This window comes from Podarcis vaucheri (assembly GCF_965113315.1).
Source record: "Podarcis vaucheri genome assembly, chromosome: 7".
NCBI lineage: Eukaryota > Metazoa > Chordata > Lepidosauria > Squamata > Lacertidae > Podarcis > Podarcis vaucheri.
This window is the reverse complement of record NC_138765.1, coordinates 59,342,847-59,361,927: the sequence shown is the minus strand read 5'-3', so window position 1 is coordinate 59,361,927 and position 19,081 is coordinate 59,342,847. Positions and strand designations below refer to the sequence as shown.

At 45.1% G+C, this 19,081-nt stretch overlaps 1 long non-coding RNA gene across 1 annotated transcript in view; it reads left to right on the top strand.

The window, feature by feature from the left end:
• LOC309537895 overlaps positions 1-16,137 on the top strand; it is a 216,448-nt gene extending 200,311 nt beyond the window's left edge. Inside the window, exon 3 of the long non-coding RNA XR_014222048.1 lies at positions 16,080-16,137. This is a non-coding gene — a long non-coding RNA (uncharacterized lncRNA). The remainder of the gene's footprint in view (positions 1-16,079) is intronic.
• The last annotated feature ends 2,944 nt before the right edge of the window (positions 16,138-19,081 follow it).

Here is a 19,081-nt window from a genome sequence, read left to right as displayed (position 1 = left end):
AGTGCACTGTCCATCTCGTTTCTATAAATACCATGGTCTATATTGAACAACCGATCTGGCAGAGCTCTGGCACTTAGTTGCCACTCCCACTGAGAGAAGGAAAATAAGCCAGCCAAAACAAAAACTCAAGGCTGATACAGCTTAAGCCTACAACTGGTGACAGAGCGAACTGGGAGCATGGCAGGGTAGCAGTTGCAGAGGAGTCTGGTCAAGGAGACTGACAACAGTTACAGTAAGGTGGCTAAGAGATTTGGTTTGTAAATGGGGTCCTAAAACTCTAATGCATGAAATCAGGGTTTGGTCCAGAGGTGTTCTTTTGGGTGGGTGGGGGGGAGCAAAGGCTTTGGGCAAATCCTGAGTAAGCTCTGGATATGAAATAAGATGTCATTCAGTCTGCATTTTTCAGTGAACCAACCTAATTTGCACGTCCTGGATTAACACACAGTTTGAAACATTATTCTTCTTCAAATTCTATGTATGTCCAAGGTGACATACTGTCATGGACTGGCTGGATGCCAAGGAATGGTGGGAGACACCATCTGGGGAGCTCCCTAGGGAACCCCCGTGGGAAGAAGTACAGTGATTGGTGTTAGTATGATGATGAGTGGTCAAAGGGAGAAGAGGGAGCAGAGTGGGAGGAGGAGGTGCTGGAAGCTGAAGAGGCAATAGGATTTAGTGAGCAGGAAGAGGCTGTGGCAGAAAACAGTCCAGACTCAGAGGCAGGAGAGGAGGGGGGCCAGGAGACAGAGATGAGACAAGATGCTGAAGAATCCAGGGTGTGTCCCCCTCCAGATGTGACCAGCTCCCCTGGTCTCCCAGAACATGAAGAGGAATGAAGAGGGCAGAGCAAAGAGAGACAAGACAAAGGAGCTTCAGGTTGCTGGGGAAGGAACTGGGGAAGGAGCCTTAGAGAGTGATGGGAAGGCAGGGACCTTCAGTCCTTTCAACTGCCTCACTGGGGCAAGACCTGCTTGGAAGAAGAGCTGTGATCAATAGGACTGCACTGTTTTGGTTTCTTTGAATAAAGAGTTGACACCAGGTGTTTTATTGCAGACCTACTCCTGATTCCAGCTCCTGACACAGACAACCCAGCTTAGGCTCTTTCTCACAACTCAGCTTAGGCTGTGAGTGAGTAACTAGCCCAAGGTCACCCAGTGAGTTTCATAGCTGAGTGGGGATTTGAACTCTGGTCTCCCAGGTCCTGGTCCAACGCTCTAACCACTACACCACTCCTGGTTGATTGAGCTTTGCCCTGATCCATGTCACCAATGATCCTCCTCCTCCTCCTTTGATTGCTGTGTGCCTGCTGGTGGAGGGGGGAGGGGGTTACACACCAGCCATGTCCAGGAGGAAGAGCAAAGCCAGGGGGTGCTAGGGGTCAGCACTGGGGCCCCCGCTTCAATGTGCAGAGCTCAGTAGGTGCTCAGGGATTCTGACTCCTGACACCGACTCTGCCCACAATGCATAGTGTAAAAGTCTAGTTCTCACTAAATGAAACATTTCTGCCCGCAGAGAAACTGTGCATGCTTTTATTGTCTGGCATTTTCCTGGAGGAACCATTCTTCCCTCTCCTGCACCCCCTTCAGCTCCCCCAATCCCTGCAAGTCCCGGACAAAAGACCAGCCTTGTAGCCCAACTCTCTTTGAATGCTTGAAAAATGTTAAAACAAACCTTCCGCCTTTGTCTCTTGATGGCCTACAAACCAAGCAGCCTGCTTATTCAGCTTTACAGACCTCCCCGCCAGCCAGCCAGAGCCCGGAATTCTCGGTTATGATTCAGTGATCATACAGGCAAAGTGTATTTCTAACGGAAGGAGGAATTTTATAAGGGGTCTCTCCCCCCCCCAATTCCTCGCCACTTTGATTCTCTTCTCTTTGCATCCTGGACACATGAAAAGGAAGGGGAGGGCGGGAGGAAGAGACCCGAATCTTTTTCGCCCTCTTGTCATCTCGTAGGTAGAAGTGACTAATAACTCAACGCAGACAAAAGATGGTGAAAAATGTGGCTGAAGATAAGCGTTCTCCTCCACTGACTCATCTCCCCGAACAATAACAGAAATGGAACTCCTGTTTATGAGAGAGCTGATGAGCAAATAGTTGTACCCGAGAAAAGGAGGTTAATTACAGGAAGGGCATTCACGGCAATTGCTAATAAACAAGGGTTGTCTTCCTCGGAGTTTCTGTCATCCAGCCATCTCGACAGGACTGTGAATTTTGGCACAGGAGGTTGGCAATAAAAGGAGAGAGAGAGAGAATTGGGGGGAAGGGGGAAGAACCAAACATTGAGAGTCAGAAAGGACACCTGGAACTTTTGTTGTTGTTGCTCTGAATGTTTCAAGGACAAAAGGATTTAGTCCCACGCTTGGGGTTGTCAACTGACCAGAAAATAATGGTGGATCATGCTCCTGTGCCACTAATAATTATCTCTTGTACTGACAACTTTCCAGTCTAACTAAGCTGCTGCTAAAAGCACAAGAGCAACATGAAATAGCAAAGTTTTAAAGCTATGCAAGTTGGCGGCCATCACTGCTTCCTGTGAGAGTGAGTTTCATAGGTTAACTCTGTGCCGTGTGAAAAAGTGCAACTTCTGAGCTGAGCTTGCTGTCTTAATGCTGCCCTACCCTGGAAAGGGCTTCTCTCAGTCTCATAGAACTATAGAGTTGGGAGGGACACTGAGGGTCATCTAGACCAACCCCCGGCAATGCAGGAATATGCAGCTTATGGAGATCAAACCTGTGACCTTGACGTTATCAGCACCACGCTCTAACGACATTTCTGTCCATACAAAACTCTGAACCTTCTAATCATAATCCTCAGGGATTGCAAAGGAGTAGGGGACAGCACGTCACAGCCCCTCACAGGTCGCAAACGTCCCACCCTCTGCTGTTTAGAACACAGATTCCTGGGGCTGAAGAAGGTCCTCTTTAAAAGATTAAAAATGGATTAAAAGTGCAAATGAGAGGGGAAACCATGGCAATTAAGCTGAGAAATATTTGTTGGGCACTTCAGCTTGCTTGTTATTTTAAACCACAAATATGCCTACACAATCTGGAAATATCTGAGAACTTTCACGTAAAAATATCTCAGCAAAAAAGGGACTTTTTAAAAAACAAAACAAAACTCATTTGGTTTGATTGGGATGGAAGCAGGCCACCTGGAACCTAATTGTGGTGACATGGCATCAGATTCATATTTACTTTATTTTAATTCCGTGAACGTGAAGGATTTAAAAGTGTGTAGAATTCCCTCAAGCCCCCAACGCCCCACTCCCACTCAGAAGCAGAGGCCTGTTCATTAGGCATTATGGGGCACTGCCCCATCAGCCTCAGTCAACCTTCAGCCAGCCGCCACCTGGGACAAAACAAGAACTGTTGGGCCAGGGATGTAGAAAGGGGGGTGCGGGGGTGCGGTCCATCCTAGGTGTCATCCCTGAGGGGGTGACAAAATGGCACACTGTGAGGGGCGGCACTTACTGTGGGGCCTGGCCTGCAGTGCGCCTGAGCCACACATCTCTCCTAGGAGTGACGCGGTGGCTCAGGGCCCTGCACTGTCTGAAACGGCAGCATGGGTCTTGCGTCCGCCAGGCTTACTCCATGGGCAGCTCGCCGCGGTGCCCCTGTGGGCGGATCGCCCTGCCCCCACTACTCTGGGTGCTGGAGCAGCTAGCTACGACCCTATGTTGGGCTCCCTGCCTTCAGCCCTACTAGGCCCAATGGACCCCGGCCATCACAGCCCACATATGTGGGTTCCTCTTGGACCTTTGTCCATTGAGTGCAGAGTTCTGAAGAGAGCTCCTAAGCTGGTTAGACTGAAGGATACATGCCATGGCCTCTGCCAGCTACACCCTCTGTTCCATAGCTGTCAACTTACAGATTTGAAAATAAGGGACCAGCAGCCTTGAAAATAAGGGACCAGCAGTCAAAATAAGGAACCTGCAGCCTCACCTGTTCCAGGCTCTCCAGTCTTCCTGTCCTCCTGCAATCTGGTCAAACTCATGCTGGTAGCTTCGAGAACACTGTCCAACCAACTTTGTAACCAGAGGTTCAACTGAATAGAATCTGAATCACATGCACCACAAGCCTATGCAGCCTCAACTTAAGATGGTTCCCCAGCCTGGCTTTGCACTGCAAAGTTTGCAGCAGCACATGCAACATAATGGCGTCCAGCATTCAAAAAACCCCTCAGCTTGCATTAACTAGCCACACACAAGGCATGCAAGCTCCACCCCCCAGTCGTTCTTAGACTTCTTATTGGGTGAGCAACACAACCAAGCAACACAGCTGGAGCCTCCCTGGGAGGGAGGGAGAGGAGCTGCTTCCTTTGAAATTTAAGGGACATCATTTAAGGGACATTTAAGGGACATCCATCAATAAGGGACAGCAGCAGGACATGGCGCTGGAATAAGGGACTGTCCCTTCAAATAAGGGACACTTGACAGCTATGCTCTGTTCTGACCGATGCTACTCTTCCAGGCTCCACCCTTTGAGCTTCAGAAAAAACTGACAATCCTACCCACTACTTCCAATGCTCTGCACTTCTGGAAGCAGCCAATAGAATCCTGAGCTGGAAAGATTCTGAACCTCCTTAGTTCGTAATGCATGTTTCTCCACCCCATGCTGTTGATGCTGCCTAAGTAAGCATCCTTATCTTGTCTCTGTTTGTTAACTCAATTAAATGGCCAGATGGGACTTAATCCACTCCTGACTTACTTTTAAAGAGTGACATGCTAATGAATGCACAGGATCCCAGGGTGGGAAAATAGCTTTCTGGGCGAGTGCTTAGACAGTGCAAATTTGCAAATGTGTGAGTTATTCCATAGTAGTATACAGGGCACGTTACAAAGTGATGTAATCACCCCTTCACTGTTGAAGGATGGGTTAGTTGTCTCTGCCTGTCATTGGCTCTCTGGCTCCACCTACTGGTGGCCTCCTTGCCTTCTGCCCCACCAGTTCCATTGGTCACAAGCCACCACTGCCTCTGCCTGACATTCCTTAGAGTCACTGCTAGTTGCTGCAGACAGCACTGCGTTAGATACACCAATAGTCTGACTCAGCATTAGCCAGCAGCATAAGGGACACACTCTCTAGCTTTTGCCATTGACCAGAGGACCAAGAGTCATTGGAGGAGGAACCACCACCCTGCCTTCCAGAAGAACCATCATCTGCTGGTCAAGTCAAGGACTTTATTATGGTCATAGACCAGCATAAGCAAAACATCTAAATAAATAGCATAACAGTATGAATCTAAGCAAATAATTATTAAATAAATAGGAGCAAGAACCAAACATAGATTTAAACATAGAATACCTAATTCAGCATAAGCCTAATTAAGAATAACCTAATGGGTGAGTAAAAATTTATAAGAAAAATTAAAAGATTGGTTAACACAGCTATATGGGGTAGGCTTCAGAAGTGCAGATCTAACAATATGGGCCTTCAGTTTAGGATTGAATTGTAGCATAGACCATTCTTCGTAATCCACTGGTCACTCCCCTGCCACTACAATGGGATGGGCAAAACCTGTCAATGAAATGACCATTATTATTATTATTATTATTATCATTATTATTATTTAATTAATGTTAGAGACTACAGAAAGGAATTAGAAAAGGGACTACAGAAATATTCAACGCTCCCCATTTCCACATTGGCTTGCGATTTAAAAAAACAAATCTTTAAAAGAACAAACCATGTTCACTGGTTTTATGTGTTGGTACTAACATATAAGGTCCTATTCAAGTCAGGGCCAGGATACTTGAGAGACCACCTTATCCCTTATACACCCCGTAGATTGCTGCAGTTTACAGGAGTTTCTCTTGCAAGTTCCAATGATCTCAGTAGGCCACTCTGCAGGAACTCAGAACAGGGCCTTTAGAGTGGATGCTCCTGTTCTGTGGAACAGCATCCCTGTCAAGATACGGCAGGCACTCACAACCTGCACTTTACAAAAACAGCTCAATACATTTTTTTTCCTGACCTACTTTCCCAGCTGGATAAATGGGTCTTTGCCACAAGTGTTGGGGTTTTAGTCTTGCTTTTAAATGCATTTGATGGTTTTCTGGTTTTGTAACTGCTCTTAATTATCCAATGTGCAAATTGCTTTGAGATGGTGGTTTAAAGGGTGCTTTAAAAAATGAATTGTTGTAGTAGCAATATCCATTGGCATGATGCACATTAAGAAGCATGGACATTCCGGTGGTGAATGTGAGGGTTTTGGCATTTCAACAGCATTCAGTCACTTTGTGCTGTTCGGCACTGCTGCCACTTCCCATAGTATCCATGGATCCTAATCCCATTTGGAACCATGACTGATATCCAACCATACCTTGCCTGCTGCCTAAACCTCTGCTAATTGACTTAACACTGATGCCAATTTAACCCCCTAATGGCCTTTGTGGCTCACACCTTTTTGTTTCTATAATCCGTCCTTTATGACCTGCTTCCTGTCACTTTCTTCTAAAGGCCCTCCCATTTATTTTCACTCCTCCATCATACAGTCTGACCTAATCATTTCCAAGTTAGAAATGAGAACTTGTGCTTCCTGCGCTTTAATCGTTTGCAACAGAGGGAGCTGAAAATCCCTAGCCTCCACTCACACCTATGCAAAACTGCTTCTTTGGTGACCTTAGGAAACTCACTCTTTCTCTCATCGCCTCAGCCTCCCAGCTGCAGTATGGGGATAACAGTACTGGCCCACCCTACAGAATTGCTGTGAGGTATACTGGGACCTGCCAACCTAGCAGTTTGAAACCACACCCAAAAGTGCAAGTAGATAAATAGGTAGCACTCCGGCAGGAAAGTAAACGGCATTTCCGTGCACTGCTCTGGTTTCGCCAGAAGCGGCTTAGTCATGCTGGCCACGTGACCCAGAAAAACTGTCTGCGGACAAATACCGGCTCCCTCGGCCTGTAAAACAAGAAGAGTGCCGCAACCCCAGGGTCATCTACGACTGGACTTAACTGTCAGGGGTCCTTTACCTTTCATCCTGGGACTTGAGCATGCTAAAGGACTAGAATAGATTAATGTGAAATAATCGGGCTTTTTAAAAGGCAGGTGAGGTCACAAACTTCAACCCAATGCTCAACAGACGGGTCTTCTGGAAGTGAGCTTTGATTCCTGTTGTTTTGTGTCTCTTAACCATTATTTTAAACCATAAATCTCCCTGAATACTTTGGCAGAAAGGCAGTATAGAAATGTAATAAACACTTGAATAGGATCAGCTTACTTGAGAGGCTGCCTTCTACCTCCGATATACCCAGTACATCACTGGGTGTTCTGCAGAAGAGTTTCTACTGAAAGTCCCCAAAAATATCAGGATCCCAAGTCACAGAAACTTAGGGCATGGCTTTTGGTGTGGTTGTCCCTGTTCTCCAGCATCCCTGAAGATATTTTTGTTGCAACAACCAGCTGGATGAAAAGGTCTTTGCTTTGGGTGTTCATTTTGTATTGTTTACAAAACTATTGTTAGGGATTTTTGTACTGTTTTAAAACAAATTTCACTGTTTTGATGATATATCTATAAATCACCTCGAGGCGTATTTGTAAAAGGTGTTTCATAAAATAATAATAATAATGGTCATCAGGGCTTTTCCCAAAGGGAGAAAAAAATAATTAAGCAGCTCGTGTTGTGTTCTTGCGAAGCACGAAATGGCAGCCGGAGTTTCAAGTGCAACCACGATGCTTCTACTTCTTGAAAAGAAATTGTATTGGTCTTGCTGGGGAAATTGCTGGTTCTCTTCCCTCCCCCCTCCCGTCTCTCTCTTTCTCTCTCTCTCTAATGGACAAGCCAGTTTGTTTTATTTATCTGACAGGATTTCTTCATATTGTTTCAGGGTTATCAGCACTCTCTCGCTGATCATATTACGGTTTGTGCTAGGATTTGACCCACACCAGGGTTCATTTTAAATCAGATCCTTATCATTACTGCAGTGATAAATAGAGATGCTTTGGAAGCAGTATACAGATAATTTATTTAGTGCCTGTCTGTATCATGTTTTATACAACCCAGGATCAATGTCAGCCCTTTATGGATATAGCTTAGGTTGCATTCAGTAACTACAACCTAAAGCCCTTTAAATAATGTTAACTTAATAGCCGACATTTTTATGAAATAAGACTACGAGGGCTGATGACAGAGAGGGAAGCTGGGGGGGGGGGAGAGATGTAACACTGCTCTCCACTGTGAAAGATTTTTTATTATTATTATCATCATCATCACTCCTCTCTCTCACAAAAAAAAGTTTCATTCCAAACCTACAGGGATAAGTCAGCTGCCTGCCGCTGAGGTTGGCAACTGAGGAAGGAAAATTCCTGTCAGGATAGACAGGAGGGGTGGGTGAAATTTTCTCCATGCTGAACCACAGAGGTGACCCTAGAAAACTTGACTACTTCTTAAAAGGATGTTTTAGAGCAGGCTTCCTCAACCTCAGCCCTCCAGATGTTTTTGGCCTACAACTCCCATGATCCCTAGCTAGCAGAACCAGTGGTCAGGGACGATGGGAATTGTAGTCCCAAAACATCTGGAGGGCCGAGGTTGAGGAAGCCTCTTTTAGAGCCTTGACAGTAGGGGTGACCTGAGGGCCACATTCCCTTCAGGGCAACCTTCTAGGGGCCACATGTTGGTGGTGGGTGGGGCCAGAGACCAAAGTGGGTGGAACAATGGATGTAAACTTCATATAGCAGGCAAGTTTCTACACATGTGCTCTCTGTCCTCCAGGAGGCATGATAAGAGTTCAAGGATACAACCAAGCCAGGCAAAAACCACTCAAGGAGGGTGTGAAGCAGGCCCTTGGTCAGGGGTGTGGCATAGCGGAAAGGTGGCAGGTCGGGGAGGTGTTGCCTGAGGAGTGACCCCAGGACCAGAGAGATAGGACTGAAGGGCCATATTTGGCCTTCGGGCTTGATGATTCCCATCCCTGCACTAGGTGAAGACAATTTTATTTCCCAAAGCTTCCAGCAGAAAATCTCTTCTAACATTTCCTTTGCTACTTTATTGTTCCCTGTACTTTCTGCTCTTCTAATCCTTTCTTTGTGGTGTACATGATTGCATATATGAAAATAAGCAAGTGTCGAAAGAGCTGGATCTAACACTCTTTAGTTAAACATTTCAGCTTCTCACTTTCTTATATATTTTTTCTTCTTAAATGTCCATTGTTGGAATACCTGAAATGTTCTCTAATGACTGAGGGGATACACACATTTTAAATACAATGAATTTATAAAATTGAATAAAACCTTGTGTGCAGGGAGGCTGCCTGGCCTGCGATTTTGAATACTTTAGAGAATATTTATTTTCCTGAATCATTATAGGCCGCTTCTCCATCCATCTGAGGTGCCTCGCAAAGATCACAGGGTGGTTTGCAATATAAAAACACAAAAATACATGCCATAATAACAAACCAAAACAATAATTCCCCCCGCCCCAGTTTAAATAGCCATAGATTGTTTAATTGGCCAAAAGCCTAAAGATAATCATTTTTGCTAGGTGCCTAAATATGTGTAACAAAAGCAGCAGGCAAGCCTCCCTGGGAAAGCATTACACAAATGGGAAGCCACTGTAGAAATGGCCTGTTCTCGTGTTGCCACCCTGAAGACCTCTTGTGGAGAAGACACACAAAGAAGGGCCTCAGAGGTGATCCTTGATGTATTGCAGTCCTGAGCCGTTTAACACTTTATAGGTCAAAAGCAGCACTTTGAACTGGGCCAAGAAACTATTTGGCAGCCAGTGCAGCCAGGATTGGCAACATATTTTCAAACCGTCTTGCCCCAGTGAGCAACCTGGCTGCTGGATTCTGCACCAGCTGCAGTTTCTGAACCATCTTCAGAGGCAGCCCCACACATAACACATTGCAGTAATCTGACCTAGAGGTTACCAGAACATCGATCGCAGAAGTGAGGCTATTCGTGTCTAGATAGGGGCACAGTTGGGCCACCAGCCAAAGCTGATGGAAGGCACTTCATTCCACTGTGGCCACCTGAGCCTCAAGCAACAGCAATGGATCCAGGAGTACCCCCAAGCTATGTACCCACTCCTTCAGAGGGAGTGTAACCCCATCAAGAACAGGCAACCTCCCATCCATCTGTGTCCAAGAGTGGTAAGAGAAGTTTGCTCTCACTGTGCTGGAACCTGCATTGTCTCCACTGCTCCAAGTACCCATATTTCCTTCTGTTAAGTTGGAGGATGTGTGAGAAGAAACCTCTGCCCACAGAAGGTGACTTTCCACCAGGAGAAACATCCCAACCATCTAATGGACATATCCTAGGGCAGGTATGTGGATGCTGTGCCACCCCACTGCCACCCAATGTTCTTGGACTACAATGTCCCTGATCATGGACCATGCTGGCCAGGGTTGATGGGAGATGCAATCTAACAACATCTGGAGGGTGTAGCTTCCCCTTTCCTGTTTTAAAAAGTTGAACTGTATTTCCAGAAGGGATCCAAAGGGTATCTGGCAAAATCTCTACTGCAGGAACCTCGATACAAGCATTGTAAATATAGATTAGCCCATATAATGTGAATATAACAAGGATTGTGATGAAGGATTCTGAATGATTTGAAGAACATTTATCTTCCTAGGTTTAAAGTGGTATCATAGTGCTTTAAATGCATGGTATTGATGTGACCATAGTCTTGCATTGCACATCAATGAACCTCCAGTGGAAGCCAGCATGCTGTTCCCCAGTTGTTTTTGGAGTCAAACTCCCATCAGCTCCAACCAGCAAGGCCAATGATCAGGGATGATGGGATTTGTAGTTTTCAACATCTGGAGAGCACCTCATTGGCTACTCCTGACCTAACCAATTGACCCATTGACCACTGTAGCCCTCATTACTGACCGTTCTTATATCTGGAATGGGGGGCTTCCCCCACAGGCCACCTGAGGTCCCCATATCTGCTATGACTGTAGGCCAAGCTATTGCTTGAACAGGAGATCAATTCAAAGAGGGAGGGAGGGAAGGAATAAAGAAACTTCTCCCTGAATGACAGTTACAGATATTCTCTGAGCCCGGCGAGAGATTGCTTTACTCACACACCCCTTGTGAGAACATTAATATCGCTCTGTCAGCACGGAACTGAAATGTCCAATAAATCTCTATTTAAAGGCAAATTTGTAAACAATAAACTGCAGAAGCCGTAACAGTTTAATTCATATCGAACTCGCTGCATCAAACGTTATTTGCAGGGCGGCGCTGAGATGTCAACACGCTTTGCGAAAATCATCTCGCCGCTCCTTATGAGTCGGAGTTAGGAAGGATTAAGGGGCTGAGGGAACAAGATTTAAATCATATCAAACAGCTGATGCCAGCAAACAAAGGACCAGGCCATTCCTTTGGAAGCCACATGTTCCCATTTAGTGTTAAGCAATTAACTAATTAAAATCTCTAACCTACTTCCCTGCACTTGGGTGGGCGACGACGATCAAACAATAATTTTAAAGTATATTAACAGTTTAACACAAGCTGCATGCAGGATCTTCTTGCTTATTCATTTTATTAAAGGCACTCTCACCCAGCCTGGAGATTCAAGCCACCACTTGCCACCTGGAGGGGGCCAGGCACACCTGAAGGTCTGGCAGCCTTAACTCAAGTCCACCTTGTGGGCTTCCCACAGGCATCTACTTTGTCACTATGAGAAGAGGATGCTTTGGCTTGATCCAACAGGGCACCTCAATGGAGGTTCTGTCCTCCCTTACACGAGTTCACCAAGCCCTATTTTTGGTGCCACGGGCCCCTGCTCCATGTGTAGGCCTACTGACTGACCTGAGAATGTCTTTTCCCAGTGTCTTCATCTCCCCAAAGCTGACCCTTTGTGGCCCTTTGCTACCATCCATTATGACATGTTGTGGGGTGAGCTGCTAGGCTGCCCTTCCGTGCTTCTAACCAGCTATTTTATTTGCCCTCAGTGTCTATCTCCTCATCATTTTCCTGGCTTGTCTAGTCCAGTAGCATCTAGCCAAGAGATCACTAATATGGAATCATCTGGATATTAGGGACTCCAACTCCCATCAAGTATGGCTAGTGGTCAAAGATGGTGGCAGTTGTAGTCCAACAGCATATGTAGGGCTCCAGTTCAGTGTCACTGATATTACTCACCTAAGCACAACCCAATCCACCAGCTGACGACCAATTCACGTCCCCAACCTTCCCCAGCCAGATACCCTTGGACAACAACTCCCATCACTCCCAAACATTGCCCAGAATCATGGGGACTGCTGGGAACTGGAGTCCAAAACATCAGAAGGGTCCCAGGTTGGTGGAAGGCTGCTCTGAAGTATAGTTGTGTATGCCATTGTGACATTGTGAACTACACATGTTATCTTTGTGAACATCTTAGGTCTGGTGTAACAAGCACATTGGTAAATCCCAATGCTGGGGATGCCACTCAAGGGAAAAGGTAAGCACTGGTACCCAGTAGAAGCTATTTCAAATCCTTTTGGATGCATTTGGAAAACATTTTAAAGAGCAACAAGGCATCAATAAAATTTAATTAATTGGGTCTTTGGATGCACATGTAAATTGAGTGTTAATTGTGCCAGCAATGCTTTTCCATTAAAAATTAAACTCATGATTAGCAATGGAGGGAGGGAAAACAGCAGCCACTGATGAATGAATGAAGCTCATTTTCTTTTATTTGGGCTCTTATTTTGGATAATAAAATAAGGCTTCTGTATATAAGGTTAAACGTGAATATAATCAAAGATACATAATTTTAAGGCCTTGCGGTCAGGCCATTGACAGCTGATGGTATAAATTCTGATTGAGCTGCCCCATTCCTTGATTGCATATTGAAAGAGGCTTTTTGCTTCTAATTAACATCAGACAAAGAATGTAGAATATATTTTTAAAAGGCACAGTAAGTCGGCGGAAACCTGCTGTATTATGGTTGATAGTACCCAGCTAGGATATAAAATTTTGGATAAACTTTTCACCTGCATATGACACTGAGCAGAATTTTAGTTCTTTGCATATTATCCTCATGCAATCATAATCAGCATATCTTAAAGCTGTATTCTAGAGTTCTGGAAAATACTGCACCATACGCTTGCAACACATAATAGGGCTATGTAGATGAAGAAGTAGGACTTTGTGGATAGGGGCTGGTTTCTAGTAAGTTTTATGCAGCAATCTAGTAAACCATCGACAGGTAACAGAATTACTCCAGGCTTTGATACACCAGTGAGTGAGGACCAAATTGCCCCAGGTTCTGGTGTACCATTGGGAGGGTGCAGAATTGCCCCAGGCTTTGATATATCAATGGCAGGAGACAGGCTCACCCCCAAGCTTTGGTACACCAATGGCAGGGGAACAAATTGCCCCAGGCTCTGGTACATCACTCTTGCAGAACATTAGGAAGGGACAAAAATTCTGCAACCTCAGTGGACTTTGATATGGGAGAAAGTAACCAATGGTTTATCGTCATTCTAATGGGGAAAGGTTATAAAGCGTGGCATCTAGGTTCAGTGCTGCAGTTGGCCTAGAAACTGTTCCTGAACAAAGCTTCCAGAGGCAAGGTGCAATGTGAGGATAGGGCCATGGCTCAGTGGAAGAGCATTTGTTTTGCATGCAGAAGGTCCCAGGTTCAATCCCCAGCATGTCCAAATAGGACTGCGTGAGAGAGCCCGCCTGGAACACTGGAAATCTGCTGTCATTCAGTGTAGACACTATTGAGCAAGATGGACCAGGGGTCTGACTCAGCAGAAGGCAGCTTCCTAGGTTTCTCAAGTCTCTTGGAAAGAACATGGAAAGATTCATTCACATTTTCCTGTGATCTCTCCACAGTCCTGGGCTGCCTTCTCCAACGTGGTGCCCTCCAAATATTTTGGAGTGGAAATCGCACCATCCTTGGCCAGTGGGAGTTGGAGTCCGAGTCCACGTCATCTGTAGGGGATTGGTTGTAGGTGACTGGTATAGGGCTTTACTCCATGAACACACACACCACTTGCCATCATGGCAGGCAATCCATTGACATAATTTTACATGGAAACGTATTACAGAGGACTCTTTCCATGCTATTTAGCAGCAAAAGAAATCACACCAAACGTTGCAAACAAGCCTGGGGAAGATGCATGGATTCTTATCCATTTTATTGTAATTCAACGTAGGTCATCTGCCCACATTCCCTGAGCCCTTTTTGTTTGGCCAGGCACTCCAGCAAATCCACTGCAACACCTAACGAAGCTGGACCCCTAAATTACAGGAAGGAAGTGGTTAAGTCATAATAGTTTTGAACTTATACTTAACCATATACTTTATTTATTGCAGCCATAACAGTGTCCTTCTCCAAAGCATATAGAACTATAAATTCTTTGCTCTAATTGATTTTATTTCTCGAAACAGGATCAGAGCTTAAATAAATCAAAATTATTATTTATTTCTTGCCGTCAGCTTCTGTGTTGCAAAGGAAATGTGTCTCTGTGTGTGCACTTGGCCTAAACCCAACCACTTGGAAACGTGTGTACTGTATATCTAGATATCCCTTACAAGTTAAACTGTGAGCTTGTAAATGTTGGCTGAAGAACTTCAGGTCCCAGGCCTTTTAATTAAAATCTAGCGGGGGCTTCTGTTTCTGCACCAAGTTTCCCATCGCTGTGTTTCATGCTTATTTTACTTACTAGGGGTTGGCATTTGGGGCATGAATTCTGTTTTGTAATTTATTGTTTATGTAAAATGCCCAGAGAACTTGGTTGGATGGGTGGCATATAGTGCTATTTTTCTAGAAAACAAGGTGCTGGAACTCACCATGAATGCCTCCCTCTTTCTCTTAAAATGGCAATGGCGCCCACCTGAGAGGTGCAAGAATTCACCTGAGAGGTTCCAGAACTGAGTTTTGGTGAGTTCCCCCTGACAAAAAAACAACCCTTTTCAGGCTTTCTCTCTTTTTAAAAAAAGTTCAAGCACAATAAATGTGTGAGTGCATGCACATGTGCGCGCGCGCACACACACACACACACACACAAATTCTTGGGAACGGTCTTAGAATCAGCTTTTATCAAAGAGCCATAGCAAACTCATACTCTCCAACATTTCTTCGATGAAAATAGGGACGTCTCATTCCATAATGATAATCTTACTATTTATACCCCAGACATCTGACTGGGTTGCCCTAACCACTCTGGGCAGCTTCCAACATATATAAAAACGTAAGAAAACATTAAACGTTAAAAAAAACCTTCCCTATACAGGATTGCCTTCAGGCAGCACAGGGGTTGGATAACTCCATACCCTCCAACATTTCTCCAATGAAAATAGGGACACCCTAAGGAAAAGTGAGACATTCCAGGATTAAATCAGAAACTGGGACAGCTTCTCAAAATCAGGGATGTCCCTGGAAAATAAGGATATTTGGAGGGTCTCCAAACCTATAGGCCACACACTGCCTGCCACGCAGAGGCAGGGAACAAGGCCAAAATTTGACACACACACACACACACACACCCCCTGCAGCTTTTACGCTGCCTTCCCAAAGCTGGGTAAGGAAGGTGCTGGGCTTTGAGAAGGAGGCACAAGGTTGTAGCAGGGTCCTAGAACTCTCCCACCTCCTTCCCAAAGCTGGGAAATTTCTAACTAGGCTTTGAGAAGGAGGTTAAGGAGACTAGGACCCTGTCAGAGCCCTCACGCCTCCTTCCCAAAGCCCAGCACCTCCCTTACCTAAATTTGGGGAGGTATCATAAAAGCTGCAGGGAGGGGACATCAAATGTTGCTGAGGTCCCTCCAAAAAAGATCTCAAGGGCTGGATGTTGGACTGCCCTAATCCAGAGAGCCACAGGTTCCTCATCTCTTTCATGAGTTAGAAACAAACTCAAAGTGCTTTCTCATCTTGTTCTTTCCCAGAATAAAGCTGCAGTAATGTGACACAATTTCTCCTTTTTAACAGATTGGGACTCAATCTAGGTAAAGGTAAAGAGACCCTTGATCATTAGGTCCAGTCATGGCCGACTCTGGGGTTGCGGCGCTCATCTCGCTTTATTAGCCGAGGGAGCCAGCGTGCAGCTTCCGGGTCATGTGGCCAGCATGACTAAGCCACTTCTGGCAAACCAGAGCAGTGCATGGAAACGGTGTTTACCTTCCCTCCGGGAAGTAGAAATTTATCTACTTGCACTTTGACGTGCTTTCAAACTGCTAGGTTGGCAGGAGCAGGGACTGAGCTCAGTAACGGGAGCTCACCCCGTCACGGGAATTCGAACCGCCAACCTTCTGATTGGCAAGTCCTAGGCTCTGTGGTTTAACCCACAGTGCCACCCACATCCCTGGGGACTCAATCTAAGGTGAAGCCAATTTCTGGAGACTATCCAGTGGGTTTGGGTCAGAGGAGAAATCTGAAGCCTTTTTAAAAGTTGTTGATTCTAGCCTACAACACAGTTGGTTGTATTTATAAAAAAAAGTCCCCTTCCTCTTATGAGGGGATCTTCTACTGGCTAAAGGACTCTTTTCATCAGAGGACACTATCAAGTAGAAGAAGAATCTTCCATCAGAGGAAGGGAGCCTTTGGATTCTGCCCATTGGCTCCTGGTAATAAATTACTGAGCACTCTAGTCCAACTAGCCATAGCTCAGTGGGTGAGCACCTGTTTTGGGTGCAGATCTCTAGGTAGGCTTACAAAATACTTCTAAAACCCCAGGGAGCTTCTGCCAGTCAGTGCAGATGAAAATGCTCTAGATGGACCAATATTCTGACTCTGTATAAGTCAGCCTCCTGTGTTCTTACGTTCTTACATTTTGATCACCAATTGGCTCAATCGACAGGATGGGGCTTCACTTTTTCAGTGTTCATATGTATTTATCAGGTGCAGTTTTTACACCTAGCATTTTCTCTCTCTCCCCCCTACTACCCCAGATCCCCTGTTCTCTTTTTGGCAATGATCAAAAAGAGAAGGTAATCCATTTTGCATGAAAACACGCTTTAACTGTATTTGTAACACTCAATAAATAAATTACAGGTTTTATATCATTCGCAAAGAACTGCGGTTATTAACTTCACACGCTTGGGAGAATGAATTAAATACCAGCCCCTGCAGAAAGCTTTCCACTGGAAGAATGCACCTCTCCCATGAAATAAATAAAAGAAGTTTCTTCTGTTTCACCGTTATTGCAAGGGGTAGGGACAGTTACTGCTGGAAGTGAGAGCAGATGGGTTTCTCTCCCTGACAGTTTACAGAATCTTATAAATTCCATAAAATGAAAATGAATTATGCATTATTGGGTTTTACATAAGGTCACCAGCTGACCCCTGACCCCTCTCTTTTTTTCTCATTTGGCTCAATTATTAGAGGAAATGACAGATTTGATCTCTTTTCAAATTGTATTAGAAAGGGCTTCTCTATTTTGCCCCCTAGCAGCAGAGCTCTGACAGAAGTAGCCAAGTGCATTAATTATGATTGATTTAGTGGGTCTATAAGGTGATTATTTCTAGAATTCTACTGCTGTGCCAAAACCTTTTGACCCTCCCTCCCCTTCTCAGGCCACACAGCAGAATGAGACGGTAAGAAGATTTAAAAGTAGAGGAGTGACCATCGTGGCTGCTTCTCTCCTGTGTTTGCATTCAAAACACTTTTAAGACACTCATGCAAATTCAAGGGATTGGATTACCAGGAATTTCTGCTGCTAAAATGTTCCACAACCTGACATTTTGGTTTTGTTTTGTTTTTGGTGTGCTTTTTAAAAAAAAACCACACACACCTAAACATTTGGAGATGTCACACACAGAGAACAGAACCAAACAAACAGCTCCAACAGGTACCAGCTTTGTTGATGGGAAAGCAATCCAAATTTAATCCAGTTCCTTCCTCTTCTACCCTTGGATATACACATTTATAGTCTCTCATTTTCTCATCCTCCCACCCCACAATCTTAAATTCAATTTGCCCTACTGCTGCATGTGTTTGTTTGCTGGTTATTTTTTTTTTAAAGTCTGCATGAAAATTCTTATTTTTATGCACATTTATTATTGTATGTGCCTTTGTCTGCACAATTTTGCCTGACGTGTGCAGTCTTGAAGTTTCTAATATCATGTTTTTTTCTGTACATTGTTTTCGCTAATACACACTTTTGCATTAAATTTTCAGTAATGCACACCTTTCTTTCCCCACATACTTTGGTTGGAGAACTGCATCACAATCTTTGGAGAAGTGTGGATTTGGAAGGAGAATGGTGTTTCATATTGGATCCAGAAATACAAATCCAGAAGATAATCCAGAGGTTCGCATTGAATTGTGTACTCACTGTGTCCCCACCCCCAAAATCTTTATTCCATCCCCCAATGAATTAACAACTTTGAAAATTAGGCCTATTAAGCATTTTTCAGGGTGAGATACCTGTTATGGAGTGGGGGGGGGGGGGGAGAATGAAGGGGTGGGAATTAGGGGGTTGGAGACCCCATTCTTTTCCCTTCACAGCATGTTAAAAATGACAGTACTAATTAATGAAAGGAGAGGGAAAGGGACCACAGGCAGCTTTGATGTATAGGCCTGAATTCTAATGAGCTACTGATAGATGTGAATTCTGCTTTCTCAAAAATCTACTCCACATTGTTTGTAAAAGAGCGGGGGCAGATGTCTCAGAGTACATTGAGGATTTGGGTCTCAAGATGGGAATGAAAGCCATTTAGGGTTGGGGCAGATGACTGAGACTGGTACTACCATTAGGCAATGGGACTCAGCCATCTCTGGCAGCAGACTCTGGTAAGGAGAGGCAGAGAGGCGGCACCCTGTTTGAGGCCAAAGTTTGGTTTGCACCCTGCCTCTTCCCTTCAATTCTGCTCAATTCACGACATCATAGTTGCCGCGCCCTGCAGTGCCCCCTCGGCTCAGTGCCCGGTGCAGTGGAACCAGTTGCACTGCCTTATGCCTCTGAGGACAGGAGTGTCTGTGCAGTATGGCCTCTGCCCTGTAATTGAACCCACAGGACACTGTGCCATCCATGATGTTGACGTCTGGCTGGCTGGCTTCTGTATGGAATGGAGGGGGTGCCATCTTGTCCTATACCTCAAGTAGAAAAAAGTAACAGTGGATATGAGGAAAGGCAATATACCACCATCAAATTTTGAGGGCCTCCTCAGCAAGTTAACCCCAGTAGGTCCTTGCCCCCA